The following is a 21647-nucleotide window of genomic DNA, read 5'->3' as shown; positions in this document are numbered from 1 at the left end:
AAAAAAAGGTACAAGGGCAGAAATTCTGAGTAATTCTGAAATAGAAGATGGCAGGTCAGGTTGAATAATAAAGACTGAAGCAGGAATGTTAAGGTGGCTGGGGAGGTGAGGGCTTTACAAAAACTCACAGGGAAGCCAGCAAGGGCCGAGAGCAAGCATGGGCAAGGGGCCTATGCCAGGGTAACGTTGACCTGTGGGTGTGCCGTGTTCTCTGCCCCTGGCCCCCAGGTAAGGGGGACAGCCAATTGCAGGAACTAACGGCCCCGCAGCCTGCTTTCTCACAAAGGGGACGCTCTGCATTGCAAGGTGTTGGGAGGTGGGCTAAGTGGTATCATTATTTAATTTTTAAAAACTGAGTTAAGCATCTTCTAATGTATCAGTCGATTAAAACAAGTATTTTCTAATGTGTCAGTCACTTAAAACATTCATGAGCTGGGCTGCCATCCCTTTCCCACAGCCCCTGGATGCAACGTTGTAGAGAGAGGCCTGCAAAGTGGAAACCCAAGCACCTGTGAGAAATCATGACCCAGTCACCAGCACCACAGATGTGGAGGTTTTCTCTGGCACCAGAGGAAAGAAGCTCAGCCGAGCTTTCTCCTGACTTGCACTACACCAGCCTTTCCACCCAACTGGCCAAGCATCTCTCAGCTGAAATGATCCTTAATAATTTGAGTTCTCAACTGCTAACACTCTGAATGCCAAAGATGACAGCACAAAGTAGACATGAGGGCAAGCCACAGGGGCATAACTACCCATTGTGGTATCATGGCGAGACTCTGGGCTCTGAGGATGGACAGCCTTGCTCCAGTCCTGAGTCTACTGTTTGTTAGCCGTGTGTCCTCAGACAAATGACTTAAGTTTCAATCACTCGAATGATCTCAAGTCTGTTTCCTCAACTTTACACCAGACTTGTACCCGGCACATTGTGGAGAGTCAACAAATAGTTAAAATCCTCTGTTCTCCCTCACTCCACAGTTCCTTGAGCAGGAGAAATTGAAGCACAGTGGGAAAGAAAACTCTCACCTAATCCTTTGCCCGTCTGATGAGACCCGGGGTGTGGGGGAGAAGATCCTTGAATACATCCTCCGTGTAGTTCCCATCTTTCAGACCTTGATTACGTAAAGGTAGATAACAAGTGGTTATCAACTTGTTATCTATCTACTGCTCAGCAATGGGTGTGTTTTCCCTCACCATTTATTTACGATGAGATTGTGAGCACCACAGAATAAGCCATGAATTACAAGCAATATGTTTGTATGTTTATATTACTTTGGGTATTTCTTTTGCTGCCTTCCATCCCCCCACAACTTTTTATTGTAATGTTCCTGTTTTGGATTGGCTGTCTTGCACTGTCCAGGAAGGATCCTGCTCATTCCTGGGCACAAAGCCCTCCTAAAATGCTCTGGGGGGTGCAGGGATGATTATCAACACGCTTCCCTCCCGGCTACCATCCTTGAAGAAGGGAGTTCTTGTGCTGGTCCCAAGAGTGTGTTGAGAGAGGAGGAGCATCACTCCATCTCTTTTCAACAGTAACAGGAATGCTGGAGTGAGCTGCATTTGTCTCTCTCTCTCTCGACTCTGGAAATCACAAACAGTCCCGAGATCCTGAAATCATTTGCCACGGACCTGGTACTCATCGTACAGGAACAGGAGAATGATATCAAGCATGTACCTTTGAAAAGTGCCTGGACACTTAAAATTCTTCATGTTTTGTGGAAGAAAGGAATGTTGCATTTTGCTTTAAAGTTTACAGGGAGAAATACTTTTAGATAGATATTCTAGACCAGCATCATCCATGAAAAACATACTGTGAGCCAAATATATTAAATTTTCAACAGCTTTTCGTTAAAAAAGAAAAATGAAATTTATTTTCATCATGTCAACATATAATAATAGAAAATTTATTAAAAAGAAATGTTAACATCTTTTTTATTCCACACTGTCACCAAAATCCAGTATGAATTTTATGCTCACTAGCACAATCTCCAGTGTGCAGTAACTCCACAGCCCTAGTGGCTACTTTCTTGGACAGTGTAGGACAAGACTGCATAAGAAAATGTTCAGCTCTTAGGTTCTTGCAGGTTACTTACAGCATAATCCAGTAAGGTTAAAAATTAGGTTAATTATAAAAAGGTTGAAGGTAAAATCCAACCTCCTGTGACCTAGTTTGCAACTTGTAGTGAACCAACACAATTCTCTGGGTATCTGATATTGCAGATCCCTGTAACAACACAGTTACAAGTCAGTCTTGGGAGGTGAAAGGTTGAACTGCTTCTTGGCACTCTGTACACTGCGCATGAGGGTTGTTGCCCTCCATTGTAGCTCACTGTTTCATTCCAATGTCCAAAGGTGCTGGATGGTCAGTCCTAAAACAGCATCAAGGTGCTGCTAAGGAATACCCAAGAGACAGCTTTAGCGGGACCCCAAAATTGCTTCTAAAATCATGTGTTCCTGGTCTGGTAGATGATGCCAGGACCAGCCCTGAGGTCTCCTGCCCCAAACGTGTGCCAGACACAAGTCTGTCACTCCTTTGGTTCTCACCAAGTTCTCCAAGGAACTCGGATGCTCGGATGTCTCTGGAAGGAGCAGGTTGTTATCAGCAACTGAAGGGAGGACAAGGCAATCATAGTTCCATCACTTCAAGCTTGTCATTGTCTGGAAGAACTTCCCAGTGTGACAGTGTGGATGCACAAAGAGATCTAAGATAAAATTGCAGAAATCATGCCCTCCCGTCAAGAGTGCTCATCCCTAAAACTGCTGGCCACTTGAGTGCCCTTGGACAAGTGTTTCCTCTAAAATATGACAAGGTTGACCTAAAAGTTGTCCGGGACCTCTTGCATCTGACCTCTATGACTAAGCCCTAGAATACAGGTACAGAAGGGGTGGTGGTGCAGAGGGGGACTAAGTAAGGGGGGGACAGAATCAACAGAGTCTGATGGGTGGTGAGGGCTCCGGCCTCCTGGGGCCAGGCTGGCTATCCCCCATGCTGTCCTTTGCTACTACCTGCCAGGACAGGCCCTGTGTGGAAAAGCCCTCTGTGCGAGCAATTACCTAAGAACTGTGGTCTCTCCACCCCCTTCTCTGTGCTCCCCAGGGAAGAGGCAAAGCCAGGGACCCTTCTAGGTGACCCCTAGCCCTCACAGAGACTTGGAGGCCTAGCAGGGATAGTCTGTTGGTCTAGTGCCCTGAAGGGGTATCTCCGTTCTGGGAAGTCCTGGGGAAGGCATGTCCCCCTTACAGCTCCCCTTCTAGCCCAGGTCACTGCCTGCTGTGTTAACCCCACAACCTGCAAAGGACACGCTGGCCGTGCTGACCTTGGAGATCGTCTCCATTTTCCTGCCTTCTGCTCTTGCTCAAGTCATCCTTCCTCAGAAGGCCTGGCCTCATCGCCCTCAGGCCGGGGCAGGGGCAAAGACACCGGCTTTGCACTCTAGGAGAGAGGACACAGTGGGACAGGTGTTCTTGGTGTGCACCCTGTCCTAGAGAGATCGGGGCCCAGGCAGAGCTGCAATGTGACCGCGGGGTGGGAGGCAGGGCCAGTCCCTGGGTACAGCGACTCCAGCGTGTCACCCCACCGCTGGGGTCCTGGGAGCTCCAGATGTCTCCGTTTCGCCCTCTGGAAAATAGGGCTATGGAGGCACACAGGTGGGGTGAGGACTCAACAGAGCACTCGGGGTCTCACCGGCACTACTCGGAGAGGGGGAGGCACAAGGGGAGCGGGGGTGGGGGGTGGGCAGGCCGGCCCCAACCAGTTGAGCTCAGGGCCCACGCCTCCTGGGGCCACTGCAAGGGTGCAGGGGCGGGGGTGGAAGTAGGGGTGGGGGCGGGGAAGGGCCCAAGGGGGCGCCCACAGAAGATCCTGCTTCATGCATCTTGACAAGATCCCTGCTAATAGTCTTCATTCAAAAGAAGCCAAACCCACGGATTTGTTTTTTTAATCTAATTATGAAAGTAATATGTGCTCACTACAGAAAATGTAATGTAGACTGAACACAAAGCACTAAGGAAAAGGAACATCACTGGCAACTGTCCCAAGATAACAGTTGGGTACCTCTCCAGGCTTTCTAGCTCTCTTGCTTTAAGGACACACATGGGAATAAAATAGGAATATTTTGTACCCTGTTTTACTCCAACATCTTTTTTCATGGCATTAAAACATTTCCCTTCCTCTTCCCTGTAAAGATTAAATAGTAGCCTACCATATGGCTGCTACACAGTTTACTTATGCTCCATTCTCTATAATCTAACTTTCAGGTTTTTGTTCCATTTTGTTCATTTTTTTAAATTTAAATTTTAGTTAGTGAACATACAGTGCAATACTGGTATCTGGAGTAGAATTCAGTGATTCATCAGTTAGATACAACACCCAGTGCTCACCATAGCAAGTGCCCTCTTTGATACCCGTCATCCGTCTAGCCCATCCCCCACCCAACTCCCCCTATCAACCCTCAATTTATGCTCTACCATTAAGAGTCTCTCATGGTTTGTTTCCCTCACTCCTTTTTTTCTTTTCCACCTTCCCATATGTTCTTAAATTCCATGTATGAGTGAAATCATATGGTATTTGTCTTTCTCTGACCTACTTCACTTAGCATGATACACTCTAGCTCCATCCACATTGCTGCAAATGACAAGATGCCATTTTCTGATGGCTGAGTAACATTCCATTATATATATAAAATGGAATTATATATACATGTGATGGATTATATATATATATATAATGGAATATATATAGGCATGCCATATCTTTATCCACTCATCAGTCGATGGACATTTGGGTTCTCTCCATAGTTTGGCTATTGTTAATAATGCTGCTATAAACATTGGGGTGTATATAGCCCTTCAAATCTATATTTTTGTATCCTTTAGGTAAATACCTTGTAGTACAATTGCTAGATCCAGGGTAGTTCTATTTTTTAACTTTTTGAGGAATCTCCAAACTGTTCTCCAGAGTGGCTGCACCAGTTTGCATTCCCACCAACAGGGCAAGGGGATTCCCTTTTCTCCGCATCCCTGCCAACACCTGTTATTTCTTGGGTTGTTCATTTTAGCCATTCTGATAGGTATGAGGTGGTATCTCATCATGGTTTTGATTTGTATTTCACTGATGATGAGTGATGTTGAGCATCTTTTCATGTGTCTGTTAGCCATCTGCATGTCTTCTTTGGAAAAATGTCTATTCATGTCTTCTGCCCATTTATGACTGGATTATTTGTTTTTGGGTGTTGAGTTTGATAAGTTCTTTATATATTTTGGATACTAACCCTTTATCAGATAAGTCATTTGCAAATATCTTCTTCCAGTCTGTTGGCTGCCTTTTAGTTTTGTTCATTGTTTCCTTCACTGTGCAAAAAGGTTATTTCTTCATGAGGTCCCAATAGTTCATTTTTGCTTTTGTTTCCTTTGCCTCAGGAGATATGTCTAGTAAGAACTTGCTGTGGCTAAGATCAAAGAGGTCTCTACCTGTGTTCTCCTCTAGGATTTTGATGGATTCCTGTCTCACATTTAGGTCTTTCATCCATTTTGAGTTTATTTTTGTTTATGGTGTAAGGGAGTTTCATTCTTCTGCATGTTGCTGTCCAGTTTTCCCAACACCATTTGCTGAAGACACTTTTTTCCATTGGATATTCTTTACTGCTTTGTCAAAGATTAGTTGACCATATAGTTTGGGGTCCATTTCTAGGTTTTCTATTCTGTTCCATTGATCAATGTGTCTGTTTTTGTGCCAGTACCATACTGTCTTGATGACTACAGCTTTGTAATATAGCCTGAAATCTGGAATTGTAATGCCTCCAGTTTTGTTTTTCTTTTTCAGAACTGCTTTGCCTATTTGGGGTCTTTTGTGGGCCATACAAATTTTAAGGTTGTTTATTCTAGCTCTGTGTAGAATGCTGGTGGTATTTTAATAGGGATTGCATTAAGTGTGTAGGTTGCTTTGGGTAGCACAGACATTTTAATGATGTTTATTCTTCCAATTCATGAACATGGAATGCTTTTCTATTTCTTTGTGTCCTTTTCAATTTCTTTCATAAGTGATCTATAGTTTTCAGAGTACAGATCTTTTACCTTTTCAGTTAGGTTTATTTCTAGGTATCTTATTGTATTTGGTGCAACTGAACATGGGATTGATTCCTTGATTTCTTTTTCTGCTGCTTTGTCATTGGTGTATAAAAATGCAACAGATTTCTGCACATTGATTTTATATCTATCAACTTTGATGAATTCATATATTAGTTCTAGCAATTTTTTGGTGGAATCTTTCTACATAGACCATCAAGTCATCTGCAAATAGTGAAAGTTTGATTCCTTCCTTGCCAATTTGTATGCCTTTTATTTCTTTTTGTTTTCTGATTGTTGAGGCTAGGACTGCTGGTACTATGTTAAATTCTAATGGTGAGAGTGGACATCCCTGTCTTGTTCCTGACCTTAGGGAAAAGGCTCTCAGTTTTCTCCCCATGGAGGATGATATTAGCTGTGGGTCTTTCATATATGGCTTTTATGATGTTGCTGTATGTTCCATCTATCCCTACTTTGCTGAGGGTTTTTATCAAGAAAGGATACCGTATTTTGTCAAATGCTTTTTCTGCATCTACTGAGAGGATCCTATGGTTTTTATCCTTTCTTGTATTAATGTGGTATATCACATTGATTGATTTGTGAATATTGAACTACCGCTGCAACCAGGAATAGATCCCACTTGCTCATGGTGAATAATTCTTTTAATATACTGTTGAAGTTGATTTGCTAGTATTTTATTGAGAATTTTTGCATCCATGTTCATCAGGGATATTGGTTTGTAATTCTCCTTTTTAGTGGAGTCTTTGGTTTTGGGACCAAGGTAGTGCTGGCTTTGTAGAATGAGTTTCGGACTTTCCATCTCTATTTTGGGAACTGTTTCAGAAGAATAGGTATTAACTCTTGTTTAAATGTCTGGTAGCATTCCCCTGGGAATCCATCTGGCTGAGGACTTTTGTGTGGGTTGGGAGATTTTTGATGACTGATTCAATTTCTTTGCTAGTTATTAGTCTATTCAAACTTTCTATTTCTTCCTGTTTCAGATTTGGTAGTTTGTAGATTTCTAGGACTTTGTCCATTTCTTCTAGGTTGCCCAGTTTGTTGGCATATAATTTTTCATAGTATCCTCTTATATTTGTTTGCATTTCTGTGTTGTTGATTATGATCTCTCCTCTTTCATTCATGACTTTATGTATTTGGGTCCTTTCTCTTTTCTTTCTGATAAGTCTGGCTAGGGGTTTATTAATTTTATTAATTCTCCCCAAAAACAAACTCTTAGTTTTATTAAATTGTTCTACTGATTTTTGTTGTTTCTATATCATTTGTTTCTGTGCTAATCTTTATTATTTCCCTTCGTCTGCTGGCTTTAGGCTTTATTCGCTGTCGTTTTCTAGCTCCTTAGGTGTAAGGTTAATTTGTGTATTTAAGACTTCTCTTGCTTCTTGAGGTGGGCCTGTATTGCAATATACTTCCCTCTTAGAACTGCCTTTAGTATATATCAAAGTTCTCTGACTGCCATTTTTTTTCATTTTCATTTGCTTCCATGTATTTTTTTTTTATTTCTTCTTTAATTTTCTGGGTAAGCCATTCATTCCTGAGTAGCATGTTCTTTAACCTCCATGTATTTGAGGTCTTCCCAATTTTTTTCTTGTGGTTGACTTCCAGTTTCATAGCATTGTGGTCTGAAAATATGCATGGCATGATCCTGATTTTTTTTGTACTTGTTGAAGGTTGATTTGTGACCCAGTATGTGATCTATTCTGGAAAATATTCCATAGGCACTGGAAAACAATGTGTATTCTGTTACTTTCAGATGAAATATTCTGAATATATCTGTTAAGTCCTTCCAGTCCAGAGTGTCATTCAAAGCCCTGTTTCCTTGTTGGTCTTCTGCTTAGATGATCTGTCCATTGCTGTGAATGGGGTGTAAAAGTCCCCTAACTAGTATTGTATTATTATCAGTGAGTTTCTTTATGTTTAATATTAATTGATTTATATATTTGGGTACTCCTAAGTTGGGAGCATAAATATTTACCATTGCTAGATCTTCTTGATGGATAGACCCATTCATTATGATATAATGTCCATCATCATCTCTTGTTACAGTCTTTGTTTTAAAATCTAGTTTATCTGATATAAGTATGGCTACTCTGGCTTTCTTTTGATGTCCATTAGCATGATAGATGGTTCTCCAATTCTTACTTTAAATCTGCAGGTGTCTTTAGGTCTAAAGTGAGTCTCTTGTAGGCAGCATATAGATGGATCTGGTTTCTATCCATTCTGATACCCTATATCTTTTGATTGGCACATTTAGTCTATTTACATTCAGAGTGATTATTGAAAGATATGAATCTAGTGCCATTGTGTTACCTGTAAAGTTGGTGTTTCTGGTGATGTTCTCTGGTCCTTTCTAGTCTTTGTTGATTTTGGTCTTTTTTTCTCCAAAAAGTCCCCCTTAAAATTTCTTGCAGTGTTGGTTTAGTGATCACAAACTCCTTTAGTTTGTGTCTGGGAAGCTTTTTTTTTTTTTTTAAGATTTATTTATTTGAGAGAGAGAGAGACAGAGCAGGGGGCAGGGACAAAGGGAGAGGTAGAGAGAATTTCAAGCAGACTCCCTGCTGAGTGTGGGGCCTGGGACAGGGCTTGATCCCATGACCCTGAGACCATGACCTGAGTAGAAATTAAGAGTCAGATGCTCAACTGACTGAGCCACAGGGGCACCCCTGTCTGGGAAACTCTTTATCTCTCCTTCTATTCTGAATGACAGCTTTGCTGCATAAAGAATTATTGGCTGCATATTTTTCCCATTCAGCAAGTTGAATATTTCCTTCCACTTTTTTCTGGCCTGCCACATTTCTGTGGACAGATCTGCTGCAAACCCGATCTGTCTTCCCTTGTAGGTTAAGGACTTTTTTTCCCTTGCTGCTACAATATTCTTGTCTGTATTTTGTGAATTTGACTGTGATATGCCTTGGCGATAGTCAGCTTTTGTTGAATTTCATGGGAGTTCTCTGTGCTTCTTGGATTTTGATGTCTGTGTCCTTCCCCAGATTAGAGAAGTTTTCAGCTATAATTTGTTTGAATAAAACTTCTGCCCCTTTATCTCTGTCTTCTTCTTCTAGGACTCCTATGATATAAATGTTATTAGGTTTTAATAAGTTGCTGAGTTTCCTAAATCTACATTCATGGTCCATTACCTTTCCTTTTCTCTTTTTCTCAGCTTCATTTTTTTTTCATACTTTTATCTTCTGTATTACTAATTTGCTCCTCTGATTCGTCCATCCTCATTTTTATGACCTTTAGTTGGGATTTCATCTTGGTTATAGCATTTTTAATTTTGGCCTGACTAGATTTTAGTTCTTTTATGTATGCAGTAAGGGATTCTGTAGTGTCTTTTATGCTTTTTTCAAGCCCAGCTAGTATCCTTATAATCACTGTTTTAAATTCTGTTCAGACATTTCTTATCTCTGTATTGATTAAATCCCCGGCCATGAGTTCTACTTCCTGTTCTTCTTTTGAAATGAATTTCTCTTTCTCGTCATTTTGTACAGAAAAGAAAAGAAGAAAGAAAAAAGCAAAACAAACAAACAAACAAAAAAAAAAACCAAAGAAAACAACAACAACAAAACCTAGAACCTGGGTGTGTTTTGGTCTGCTTGTTAAACGAATCTAGATCCCAAAAGAAAAAAGGAAAAAAAAACTAAAAATGTTAAAATATATAAATAAAAATGTATACATTTTTATTTACAAATTAATAATAAAAAGTTTAAAAAGAGAATTGAAAAAAAATTAAAAAGTAAAAAGGAAACTAGGTCCCATTTCCCCTAGAGCTGAAGCTTTGCAGCACTTTATGACCAGTAGACTTTGTGTCATGCAGTTGTTTGTGCTAATCTTCTGAGGTAGGAGCCTGCTGTGCTAATTCTCAGGCTGACTTGTTTCAGTGGAAATCCACCTCCAGGGCACAGGGGGATGGGGCTTGGTTTAAGCAGCTCTGGCTTCCACTAGGTGGTGCTGTTTTGTTCCCTGAAAGGTTTCAGTGCTGATGAGTGGGATTAATAAGGTGGAGTCCTGGTCTCCAGCCCAGGAGTTGAAAGTTTGCACCCCCACTCTTCAGTGAGACCTCACAGAAGAGCAGTCAATCACCCCTCTTGTGTTCCTGGTTTCCGTCTGAAAACTGTGTTCATCCTGCCTGTGTCTGAGCTTTTTTATTTCAGGAGCATGACTGAGTTTCAAAACTCCAAATTTTAGGGACTCCCCGTGGTGAAGACCCGTACTGTTCCTATGGATTGGGGGGGGGGGGGTCTTGCCAAGCTTTTGCCAGTTGCTAGCTGGTCCCAGGAAAGCAGTTACACAACCACACAGCAGTTTGCCGTTTATGGCAAAACAGAGCAGAAAGCTGGCACCAAGACCTGCTGTTCTCAGCTGGCTTCTCACTCCTATGCCTGGAAACAGTGTAGCAGGTTGGCACCATCCATTCTTCTTGTGACCCAGGGGATTCTCAGACCACACTTGACTCCCGGGATTCTGACCAGCTTCTCCACCTGAGCACCTTTAAGCCAGGCACATCACCCAAGGGTAGCAGACTTCTGAAAGTTCAGATTCTGTGCTCCGCTGCTTATAGTGTTTTGTGGTGGCCGTGGTATCCTCCTTAAGCAGAGCTCCCATACCCACAGCTACATCTCCCCCACATCAACTCTTCACACCTCCTACCTTCCGAAATGTAGGAGGTGTTTCTACTTGTAGACTTGCACTTTTTGTTCTCTCAGACCTCCAGTTGATTTCTTGGGTGTTCAGAATGGCTTAATTAATACCATCTAGCTATAGTCGATGAATGAGACAAGATTTGGGTCCCCCTACTTTTCTGCCATCTTAATTCCTCCTCTGTTTTTCATTTTTAAATAAGAAAATATTCTCCACATTCAAAAGAATGAGTGTAACTTAGGTTAAGATGTTGTGGTAGATGCTGGCTAGATGCTTAGAAGAGAGCATCCATCTTCAGCTGTGCCCACCTCTCCCTGGCAGCCAGGCAGGGGGCTATGCTAGTTGTGGAGTGAGGATGCTGGTAACCCAGGCCTACAGGCTCTCCCTCCCCGTTCTGGAGCCTGGATTCAGAGTCTCACACTGTGGAAGCTGGCAGCATCGGGGTCCCTGGATGGCCGTGGGGCTGAGATCTACAAACTGCCAGGAAAGGGACTCCAGTGAAAATCAGTCTTCATTGTGATGGCTCATAGTTTGTTAGCATAACTGGATGACGCAGACCAAATTCAATAATAACATGAACACACCACATTGCCTTCCCACTTAAGAAAACAGAGGTCCCTAGGACTCTCTACTTCATTGCACCCCCTACCATTATCCTGAATTTTGTGTTAAAGTCCCCTTACTTTTCTTTATAATTTTACCATATATGTCTTTTGCTTCCTTTTTAAATTTGTGGTAATAATATAGTTCTCCAACTTGCTTTTTCGCACAAGTTGTTGCTCATTTTTCTCTATTGTGCATAATATTGTACTGAGTATGCTTGTTACTATTTTTTATGTGCATCCACATTTATTTCCTTAAATTGCTGGGTCAAAGCATATGTAGATATTTTAGGGCTTTTGATACATATTACCTTTAGAAAGATTATACTGATTTATTCCACCAGCCTTTGCCAATACTGTATATGATTGTTAGTCCATATAAAATTACCAATTTGAAGGGGGAACAAGAAGCCCCACTTTTTGTTCAAGTTTGCATTATTTTATTATATGTATCCCTCACCAACTGTGGAAAATAACTGCTTGAAGTGTGTGTAGTTGCCAAGACAAAGAGTGGCAAGATTAAGCTCTCATAGAAAAGAGAAGTTTAGGGGTGCCTGGGTGGCTCAGTCAGTTAAGCGGCTGCCTTTGACTCAGGTCATGATCCCAGGGTCCTGCGATCAAGTCCCGCATTGGGCTTCTTGCTACGTGGGGAGCCTGCTTCTCCCTCTGCCTGCCATTCCCCCTGCTTGTGCTTACTGTTTCTCTCTCTCCCTCTCTCTCTGACAAATAAATAAATAAAATCTTAAAAAAAAGAGAGAGAAGAGAAGGTTAGGAAGAATATGAGATATAGCATTAAATATGTATTTACGAAATATATGTGAAATATAGCACTGGATATATATATATAACATTAAATATATAGAGACATGAAATATACATTAAATATATATTAAGGGTGGAATAAATAGAAGTCTTTTAAGGTATCCACTTAGATACCTGTGGACACTAGCAGGCATCTCTTCTACTGAATGGCCTTCTTCAGTTCATTATCCAAGTGTCAACATCACTGTCTGAGAGCAGTGTCTCTTCTGTTCTTTGAGACTACACAGATCCTACCTCTTCTTAAGTGTTCAAATCACCTCAGACTCAGGCAACATCAGTTTTCATCACCATTCTTCAGTGAGCATGCCTTACTCATCATGGGCTTTGGAATCAAAACATTTCTGCCACTTACTCACTTGGTAACCTTGGGTGAGGTATTTTGCCACTCTGAGCATCAGCTTCCTTATCTGAACCATGAGGAAACACCTTCATTACCACCATTCCCTTGCCTGTCTGTTCTACAGAAGCTGGATGAGCTGCACATCATTGTCATTTTCCCGTCATATTCATATGGGTGATCATGACAGTTTTGGCCAATGAAAGATGCTATGGAAGTCTACTCTGGGACTTCTGGGAGAGATTGAACTTTTCTCGTGAATGAGACCGAAGTTGCTGGCACTACCACATGCCAGTTCATTCTGCTTTCATCATTGATGTGATATCTAAAGCGGCAGCAGCTATCCTATGACCAAGATGAAAAGATAATTACCAAGAAAATCACAGAGGTACCTGCTTTCACATTGTTGAATTGCTGAACCAGTGAGCCATTTCTTATTACCTGAAAAAATAAATTCCTGTTAATCAGATTTTCTGTTCATAGTGTACCTCTTGGGTGGTTGTGAGAATTGTGGAAAGTAATTTTTTTAAAAGACTAAGTACAGTGCCTAACACCTAAGTAGTCAATAAAAGGTATTTTATGATTATTAGTTGTGGGGTTAGCAGTACCAACTGACCTCAGGTGCCACAAGATATTTTCAACTCTGATGTATGAGTCTGGCCAGGAGTAAGAAGATATTTGTTGAAGGTCATTTCTTTGCTTCATACTAGCATCAGTGACCTAGGACAAGTCTTGAGCCTCTGTGGGCCTCAGTTTCCTCACATGTTTATAAAAATGATATCAAAATTCCCTTTCAGATCTAAAATTCTTTTATTCTGTTTTATTTTCCTTACAAATCTTTTCCATCACAGGATGTAAGATCCAGGCTGACACGACCAGAGAAGGATGTCTAGAGTAGGGAAGAGTGTGATATTTCTAGTTACATGTATACAATTTATAAGTCACTTGGGGCACATTAGAACTCCCAGCCAGGTCTCCTCATGTGGTACAATATGAAGTACCAAATATCAGCTAAGAGGTCATCATGGGATCAAAGAAGATGGCAGCTAAACAGGAGGACCCTAAGCTCTTGTCCCATGAATACAACTAGATAACTATTAAATCATCCTTAATATCCCCAAAATTGTCCTGAAGACTGGCAGGACAAACTCCACAACTAACGGTAGAGAAGAGGCCACATGGAAGAAGATAGGAAATGTGAAGACATGGTTTGGGAGAGAAATAGATCATGGCTGCTGCAGTGGGGAAGGAGCTGTGGTCGTGGAGAAATGCAAGAGACAGACTAGCACACAGATCATAGGGAAAATGAAACCCCATAGCAATTGGCTTGGAAAGTGAGAGGGGCTGAATTTCATGAGTTCTTGCAATGAGTAGGGCTTAAAGCCTGGAGTTTTAAAGGTCAGCATGCTTAGCTCTGGGAGAGGTCAGAGGCATTGGAACTGCTCTTGGAGAAAAGGCAGGCAAACAACCTGGGAACACACAGCATCGAAACAGTCATCTGAAGAGTACCTGGGACATAGCGGGGAGGTTATTTGCTCATGTCAGAGCATGTCCCAGAGAGACAGCATTCATGTACAGATCCCTCTGGGAACAAAGAAACTGGCAGGTGCCATTTTCTTCCCCAGCCCATCAGCATAAATAGAGCCACTTGCCAGAACCAGCACAGCACAGATACTCACTACCTAACTTGCATACACCAAGCCTGCATACCCCACATTCCTGTGGAACTGCCCCTCCCAGTCACACCTACCTCAGTCCCAGCCTGGTGGACCCCCTGCCTCAGAAGACCACCCAAACCAATGCTCACAATGTGTCTCCCCACTTGCAAGTTTTGCAGAACCTCAGTTCTGGTGGCAGTGGCAACAAAACTCATTCCATAAACACACCAGAGCACACCTAGTTAAAGCATGCCACATTCAGGCCAGTCACCAAACACTGCCCTCAGCAGACAAAGAGAGCCTCTGCAGATGACTGGCTTAAGGGTACAGTGGCCAGGACACAACAGCAGAGTGCATGCAGCACACACGGGAGACACTCCTGGAAGTGCCAGGCCCTGGAGAACAGGGGGCACTACATAATAGGTCACTACAGGACCTCTTCTTCATAAGGACATTGACCTCAAGAACAGATGTAGCTGACTTTCCTAAAACACAGGAACAGGCACAGAGACTTAAACAAAATGAAAAGACAGAGAAATTTATCCCAAATGAAAGAACAAAACAAGGCCACAGCCAGAGATATAAGTAAAACAGATGTAAGTAACATGCCTGATAAAGAATTTAAAGTAACGATCATAAGGATACTCACTGGACTTGAGAAAAGAGGGGAAAACATGAGTGAGACCCTTAATACAGAGATAAAGAATAACATAGCAGAGATAAAGGACACAGTAAATGAAATCAGAAACAAGCTTGATGGAAGGAAGAGAAGGCTGAAACAAACAGGAATGAATTAATGACTAGAAGACAGAGTAATGAAAGTAATCAAGCTGAACAAAAGAGAGAGAAAAGAATTAGGCAAAATGAGAATAGACTTAAGGAATTCAGTGACTCCATCAAATGTAGTAATATTCATATTGTAGGAGTCACGGAGGAAGAGAAAGAAAAGGGAGCAGAAAAATTATTTGAAGAAACAATAGCTGAAAACTTCCTGAATCTGGGGGAGGAAACAGACATCCAGATCCAGGAGGCCCAGGGAATTTCCACCAAAATCAACAAAAGCAGGGGTGTCTGAGTGGCTCAGTTGTTAAGCCTCTGTCTTTGGCTCAGGTCACGATCCCAGGGTCCTGGGTTTGAGCCCCGCATCGGGCTCCCTGCTCAGCGGGAGGCCTGCTTCTCCCTCTCCCACTCCCCCTGCTTGTGTTCCCTCTCTTGCTGTCTCTTTCTGTCAAATAAGTAATAAAAAATCTTTTAAAAAAATCAACAAAACAGACCCACACCAAGACTTACGATAATTAAACTGGCAAAATATAGTGATAAAGAAAAAATTTTAAAAGCAGTGAGACAAAAGAAGAGAGTAACTAACAAGGGAAAACCCATAACACAAGTAGGATATTTTTAAACAGAAACTTTGCAAGCTAGAAGGGAGATGCATGATATATTCAAAGTGCTGAATGGGAAAAATCTGAAGCCAAGAATACTCAATCTAGCAAGGCTATCATTCAGACTAGAAGGAGAGATAGAGTTTCCCAAACAAAAACTGAAGGAATTCATGACCATGAAACCAGTCCTGCAAGAAATATTAAAAGGGACTCTTTGAAAGGAAAGGAGAGACCAAAAGTGACAGCATAGAGGTAGGAAACACAAAAGCAGTAAAAATGAATATTTCTATGAAAAGTCAGTCAAGGACCTCACAAAATAAAAGGATATAAAATATAATAGCATATACCTAAAACATGGGGAGGAGAGGGATAAAGAATGGATTCAAATGTAAATGACCATCAATTTAATGTAGATGGCTATATGAGATGGAGTTATATACAAACCTAATGCTAACCACAAATCAAAAACCACTAATACACATGCAAAGAATAAAGAAATCCAAATATTAATAAAGAAATTAGCAAACCATGAAAGAGAAAAAGGGATCAGAGAAAATCTTCAGAACCACAAAACAAGTTAAAAAATGACAATAAATACATATCTGTCAATAATTACTTTGAATGTAAGTGGACTAAACACTCCAATCAAAAGACATAGGTTGACAGATTGGATTAAAAGAAAGCAAGACCCATATATATGCTGCCTAGAAGAGACTCATTTTAGACCAAAAGAAATCTGAAGAAATCTGAAGATTGAAAGTGAGGGGATGGAGAAACATCTATCATGCAGGTGGATATCAAAAGAAAGCCAAAATAGCAATATTTATATGGGACAAAACAGACTTACAACAAAGGCTGTAACAAGAGGGGGGCGGGGCGGAGTTAAGATGGTGGAGTAGTATGGGGACCTAGAGCTTGCCTCATCCTTCAAACATAGGTAGATCAACATCCAAACATCTCGAACAACTAGGAATTAAGGACTGAGGATTACAAAAACAATCTGCACAGTTGGAGGGAGAGACATGGCAAATGCAAGGTTCAGAGCTGTGAATTGGAGGAGAGGAAAGCCATGCAGCTGCAAAGGGGAGGGAACCCTTTTTGCAGAGCAAAGTCAGGGAGAGGGAGAAAGTGGGAGAGAGCGGAGCAGGCAGGGATTGCACAATAAGCCACACCAAGGAGATCCCCTGGGTTGTGCTGGGAGAGATCGCTCCCCATCCCAGAGTACATTTGGAAGAGCGTTTTTTGCTTCTCCAAGGACAAAAGGCCAGCTGGGAGCCACTGAGCGGTGTTCAACAGCAGGGTCAGAGATGTGCACAGTGGGCGGAAAGCCTCTTAACAACTTTTTGCTGTGAGCCACAATAGGCCTAAATCTCTGTGTGCACACAAGAGTGACTGCTTTTCTGCAGCAGAACTGAGCAGAGACAGTGGCAGACTGCAGATAACCTGACTGCTTCTTTTCACTGTCTGCCACAGTAGAATCAAACCTCCGCGACTGCTTTTCTGGGACAGAACAGAGTAGGGTACCGAGTAGGGAGCAGACTGCCAATAAGCTGGTTCCAGCTTTGCACTGAGCGTTACAATAAACTCTAGCCTATTTGTGCACACTATGCAACTGCTTTTTGGGGACAGGACGGGACAGTGCAGGCTGTGAGGCTCTTCTCCGGGGACAGGGGGTGGAGAGTGGGAACACAGCTTGCCAGGCCCTTTAAAACTCGGAGTTTTGATCCCAGCGACCAGCCTGAGATAAAGTACGGGAGATCTATGGCTCTAGGAGTGCCAATGGCCCAGGAACAGACAGGTTAAGGCAGGGAACTGACAAAAGCATGGGACAGAGGAGATTGTTTGCTTTTCTGAGAGGGCCTTCTGAACATCAGTGGCAAGGAGTTCCCCTTGCCAGGGACAAAAGGGCGGGGTGACACCATATTCTTCCTCCTTCACCACTCCCCCACCCCGCCAGCACAGTCAGACTGCAAAGAGAAACACAGCATGTCCAGTGGAGGCTGGAGTCCCCTACATTAAACCCTGCCACCCTGCACCAGGCGGGAACATCTTTACAAGGGCAAGTAACCTTGTAAGCCAACCTACGGGCCTCTCCCTCAGAAGACCAACACATGCCCCTGCATCCACCATGTCTCCTGATTAAAGAATGCTCCAGTACACCAGCTTCTGGTGGAAATAGGACTAGGCTTGCTTCTTTTTTTTTTTTTTTCTTTTTCTTCTTCTCTTAATGTTTAAATTTAAAATTTTTGAATTTTTCTATTTCATATTTTCAATATTTTATCTTATATGTATTTTTTCATTTTTTTTCTTTTCTCTTCATCTTTTTTTGTTTGTTTCAGGCTTATAATTCATTATAATTCAGGCTTATAGTTCATTTGTTGGTTTGTTTCTTTCTCTTATTTTATGGATCAGGTTTCTAATTTTTTTTCTCTTTTTTTCTTTCCTTACTCTTTTTCATTCTTTCTTTCTTATGCTTTGAAATCAGGCTTGTAGTTTTTGTTTGTTTGTTTGCATTTTTGCTCCTTTTCCTTTTGTCTTGGATCAGGCTTTTTTTTTTTCTTTTTTTCTTTTACAGGCTTATCTTGCAAACAAATCAAAGCACACCTAGTTAAAGGTCCAAACACTCTCCCCACTACAAGCAAGGAGGAACTCTGTAGAGGACAGACCAGTGGGAAAGAGTAGCCAAAATGCAACAGAACAGGTGTATGCAGCTTATACCAGAAACACTTCCTGAAGTTTTTGTTCTTCTTGTTGTTGCTCTTGTTTCTTTCTTCCTTTCTTTTCTAGAAAAATGACAAGACAGAGAAATTCACCACAAAAGAAAGAGCAGGAGGTAGTACTCACAACCAGGGATTTAATCACCATGGATGTAAGTAAGATGTCTGAACTAAAATTTAAAACAACGATTTTAAAGATACTAGCTGGGCTTGAAAAAAGCATAGAAGACACTAGAGAATCCCTTACTATAGAGACAAAAGAAGTAAATCTAGTCAGGCAGAAATGAACAATTAAAAACGCAGTCCCAAGTGGAGACCGTGAAAATAAGGATGAATGAAGTAGAAGAAAAAAATCAGTGATATAGAAGATAAAATGATGGAAAATAAGGAAGCTAAAAAGAAGAGAGAAAAAAACTATAGGTCACAAAGGGAGACTTACAGAACTCAGGGATTCCATAAAGTAAAATACTATCTGGATTATCGGGGTCCCAGAAGATGAGGAGTGGGAGAGGGGCAAAATGTTTATTTAAACAAATTGTAGCTGAGAACTTCCCTAATCTGGGGAAGGAAACAGGCATTCAAGTCCAGGAGGACAGAGAACCCCCCTCAAAAAAAAAAAAAAATAGGTCAACACCTCAATATATAATAGTGAAGGTTGCAAATTTCAAAGATAAAGAAAATCCTGAAAGCAGCTTGGGACAAGAGGTCCTTAACATACAAGGGTAGACACTTAAGGCTGGCATCAGACCTATCCACAGAGACCTGGCAGGCCAGAAAAGACTAACATGATATATTCAATGTGCTAAGTGTGAAAAAATATACAGGCAAGAATACTTTATCTAGCAAGGCTGTCATTCCGAATAGGAGAGATAAAGAGTTTAGAGGACAAACAAAAACTAAAGGAATTCGTGAACACTAAACCAGCCCTGCAAGAAATGTTAAAGGAGACACTTTGAGTGGAGAGAGAGACCAGAAGTAAAGAAGACCAGAAAGAAACAGAGATGATCTACAGAAATTGCAACTTTACAGGTAGTACAATGGCACTAGATTCTATCTTTTGGTAATTACTCTGAATGTAAATGGACTAAACGCTCCAATTAAAAGACATGGGGTAGGAAAATGGATTAAAAAACAAGACACATTGATATGGTGCCTACACAAGACTCATTTTAGACCCAAAGACACCTCCCGATTGAAAGTAGGGGGGTGGAGAACAATTTATCATGCCAATGGACATCAAAAGAAAGCTGGAGTAACCATCCTTATATCAGACAAACTAGATTTTAAACCAAAGACTAGAATAAGAGATGAAGAAGGACACTATATCCTACTTAAAGGGTCTATCCAACAAGAAGATCTAACAATTGTAAATATTTATGCCCCTAACTTGGGAACAGCCAAATACATAAATCAATTAAAACAAAATTAAATGAACTCATTGATAATAATACAATAATAGTAGGGAACTTTAACACCCCACTCACAGCAATGGACAGATCATCTAAGCAGAAGACTAACCAGGGAACAAGGGCTTTGAATGACACACACTACTAGGTATTTATTCAAAGGATACAAAAATAGTGATCCAAAGGGACACGTGCACCCACATGTTTATAGAAGCAATGTCCACTCTGACCAAACTATGGAAAGAGCCCAGATGTCCATCAACAGATGAATGGATAAAGATATGGTGTATATAGACAATGGAATATTAGCCATCAAAAAGAATGAAATCTTGCCAATTACAATGACGTGGATAGAACTAGGGGGTATTATGTTTAGTAAAATAAGTCAATCAGAGAAGGACAAATACCAAATGATTTCACTCATATGTGGAATTTAATAAACAAAACAGATGAACATCAGGGAAGGGAGGGAAAAATAAAATAAGATAAAAACAGAGGGTGAGGCAAACTATAGGGAACAAACTGGAGGGGAGGCAGGTGGGGAGATGGGGTAATTGGGTGATGGTCATTAAGGAGGGCACTTGAAGTAATGAGCACGAGGTGTTGTAGGCAACTGATGAATCACTGAGTTCTACCTCTGAAACTAATAATGCACTATATGTTAACCAACTTGAATTTTAAAAAATGTTAAAAATAGATCTACCCTGTGATCCAGCAATTGCACTACTGGGTATTTACCCAAAGAATACAAAAACACTAAATCAAAGTGATACAGGCAGCCCTATTTATAGCAGCATGATTCACAATGGCCAGGGTACGAAAGCAGCCCATTTGTCCATGAGCTTGCGAATGGATAAACAAGATGCGAGATAGCTACATGTATATCTATCCATAATGGAATATTATTCAGCCATAAAACAGAGTGAAATCTTGCCGATTATAATGACATGGATCTACTAGCGTGTATAATGCTAGTGAAATAAGTCAGTCAGAGAAAGGCAAATCCCATATGATTTCACTCATGTGTAATTCAAGAAACAAAACAGATGAGCAAAGGGGAAAAAAGAGAGGGAAATACAAATTAAGAAACAGACTCTTAACCGTAGAGAAGAAACTGATGGCTACCAGCGGGGAGTGCGGAGGGCAGGTGAGTTAAACAGGTGATGGGGATCAAGGAGTTCACTTATCATGACGCGCACAGGGTGATTTATGGAATTTTTGAATCACTATATTATACACAGAAACCTAATATTACACTGTACGCTAACTAACTGGAATTAAAATAAAAACTTAAAAAAAAGTAGTCATGCCAAAAAAGTTTATTCTATATAGAACAGTCTAGTGCTGTGTTATCCAATAGAACATTCTACGATGATGGAAATGCACTGTATTTGCGCTGTCCAATACAGTCACTACTAGCTACATGCGGCTATTGGGAACTTGAAATGAGGTCAGTGAGATGGAGCAACTGAATTTTTAAATTTAAGTTAATCTTCATAAAGTAATTTAAATTCAAATATTTGTATGTGGCTAGTGGCTACCACACTGGAAATGTAGCTCTAGAGTCTAGGCCTATCTTCTAAGTTACAGGAAGTGGGAGATGGCAGAACATGTTAAATGACACCATGGGGAAAGAATCAGACAAATCCATAGGGGGAAGTTTTGTAAGACAATAATACAGGAGTTCTCAGAAAGTCAATGCCATAAAAACAAAATAAAAAACAAAAAACAAAAAACAGGTGGGGACAGGGGGATTATCTTAGGTGAGAAGAGATGAAGAAAATATAAAGCATTCACCTGGATTGGATCCTGACTGAAAAACAACAACAACAACAATACAAACTTAAAGGACAGATACAACATAGTATTACAAAATCATTGTTAGTTTTCTCAGGTATGATATTGGTATTGTAATTATGTGGCAGGATATTATTTTTAGATGATGCATAATGAAGCATTTATGAGCAAAGGGTCATATTGTCTACACCTCACTTTCAAACGATG

The 21647-nt window shown here is 41.0% G+C and overlaps 1 protein-coding gene across 1 annotated transcript in view; it reads left to right on the top strand.

Annotated features, from left to right (window-relative positions):
* The window catches only part of VOPP1 (VOPP1 WW domain binding protein), a 139601-nt gene that overhangs the window by 104484 nt on the left and 13470 nt on the right, over nt 1-21647 (top strand). The window lies entirely within an intron of this gene.

The sequence above is a fragment of the Zalophus californianus genome, chromosome 12, assembly GCF_009762305.2.
Source record: "Zalophus californianus isolate mZalCal1 chromosome 12, mZalCal1.pri.v2, whole genome shotgun sequence".
In the NCBI taxonomy this organism is placed as follows: domain Eukaryota; kingdom Metazoa; phylum Chordata; class Mammalia; order Carnivora; family Otariidae; genus Zalophus; species Zalophus californianus.
Note: the sequence above shows the minus strand (reverse complement) of the source record. Positions and strands in the feature narration are given on the sequence as shown.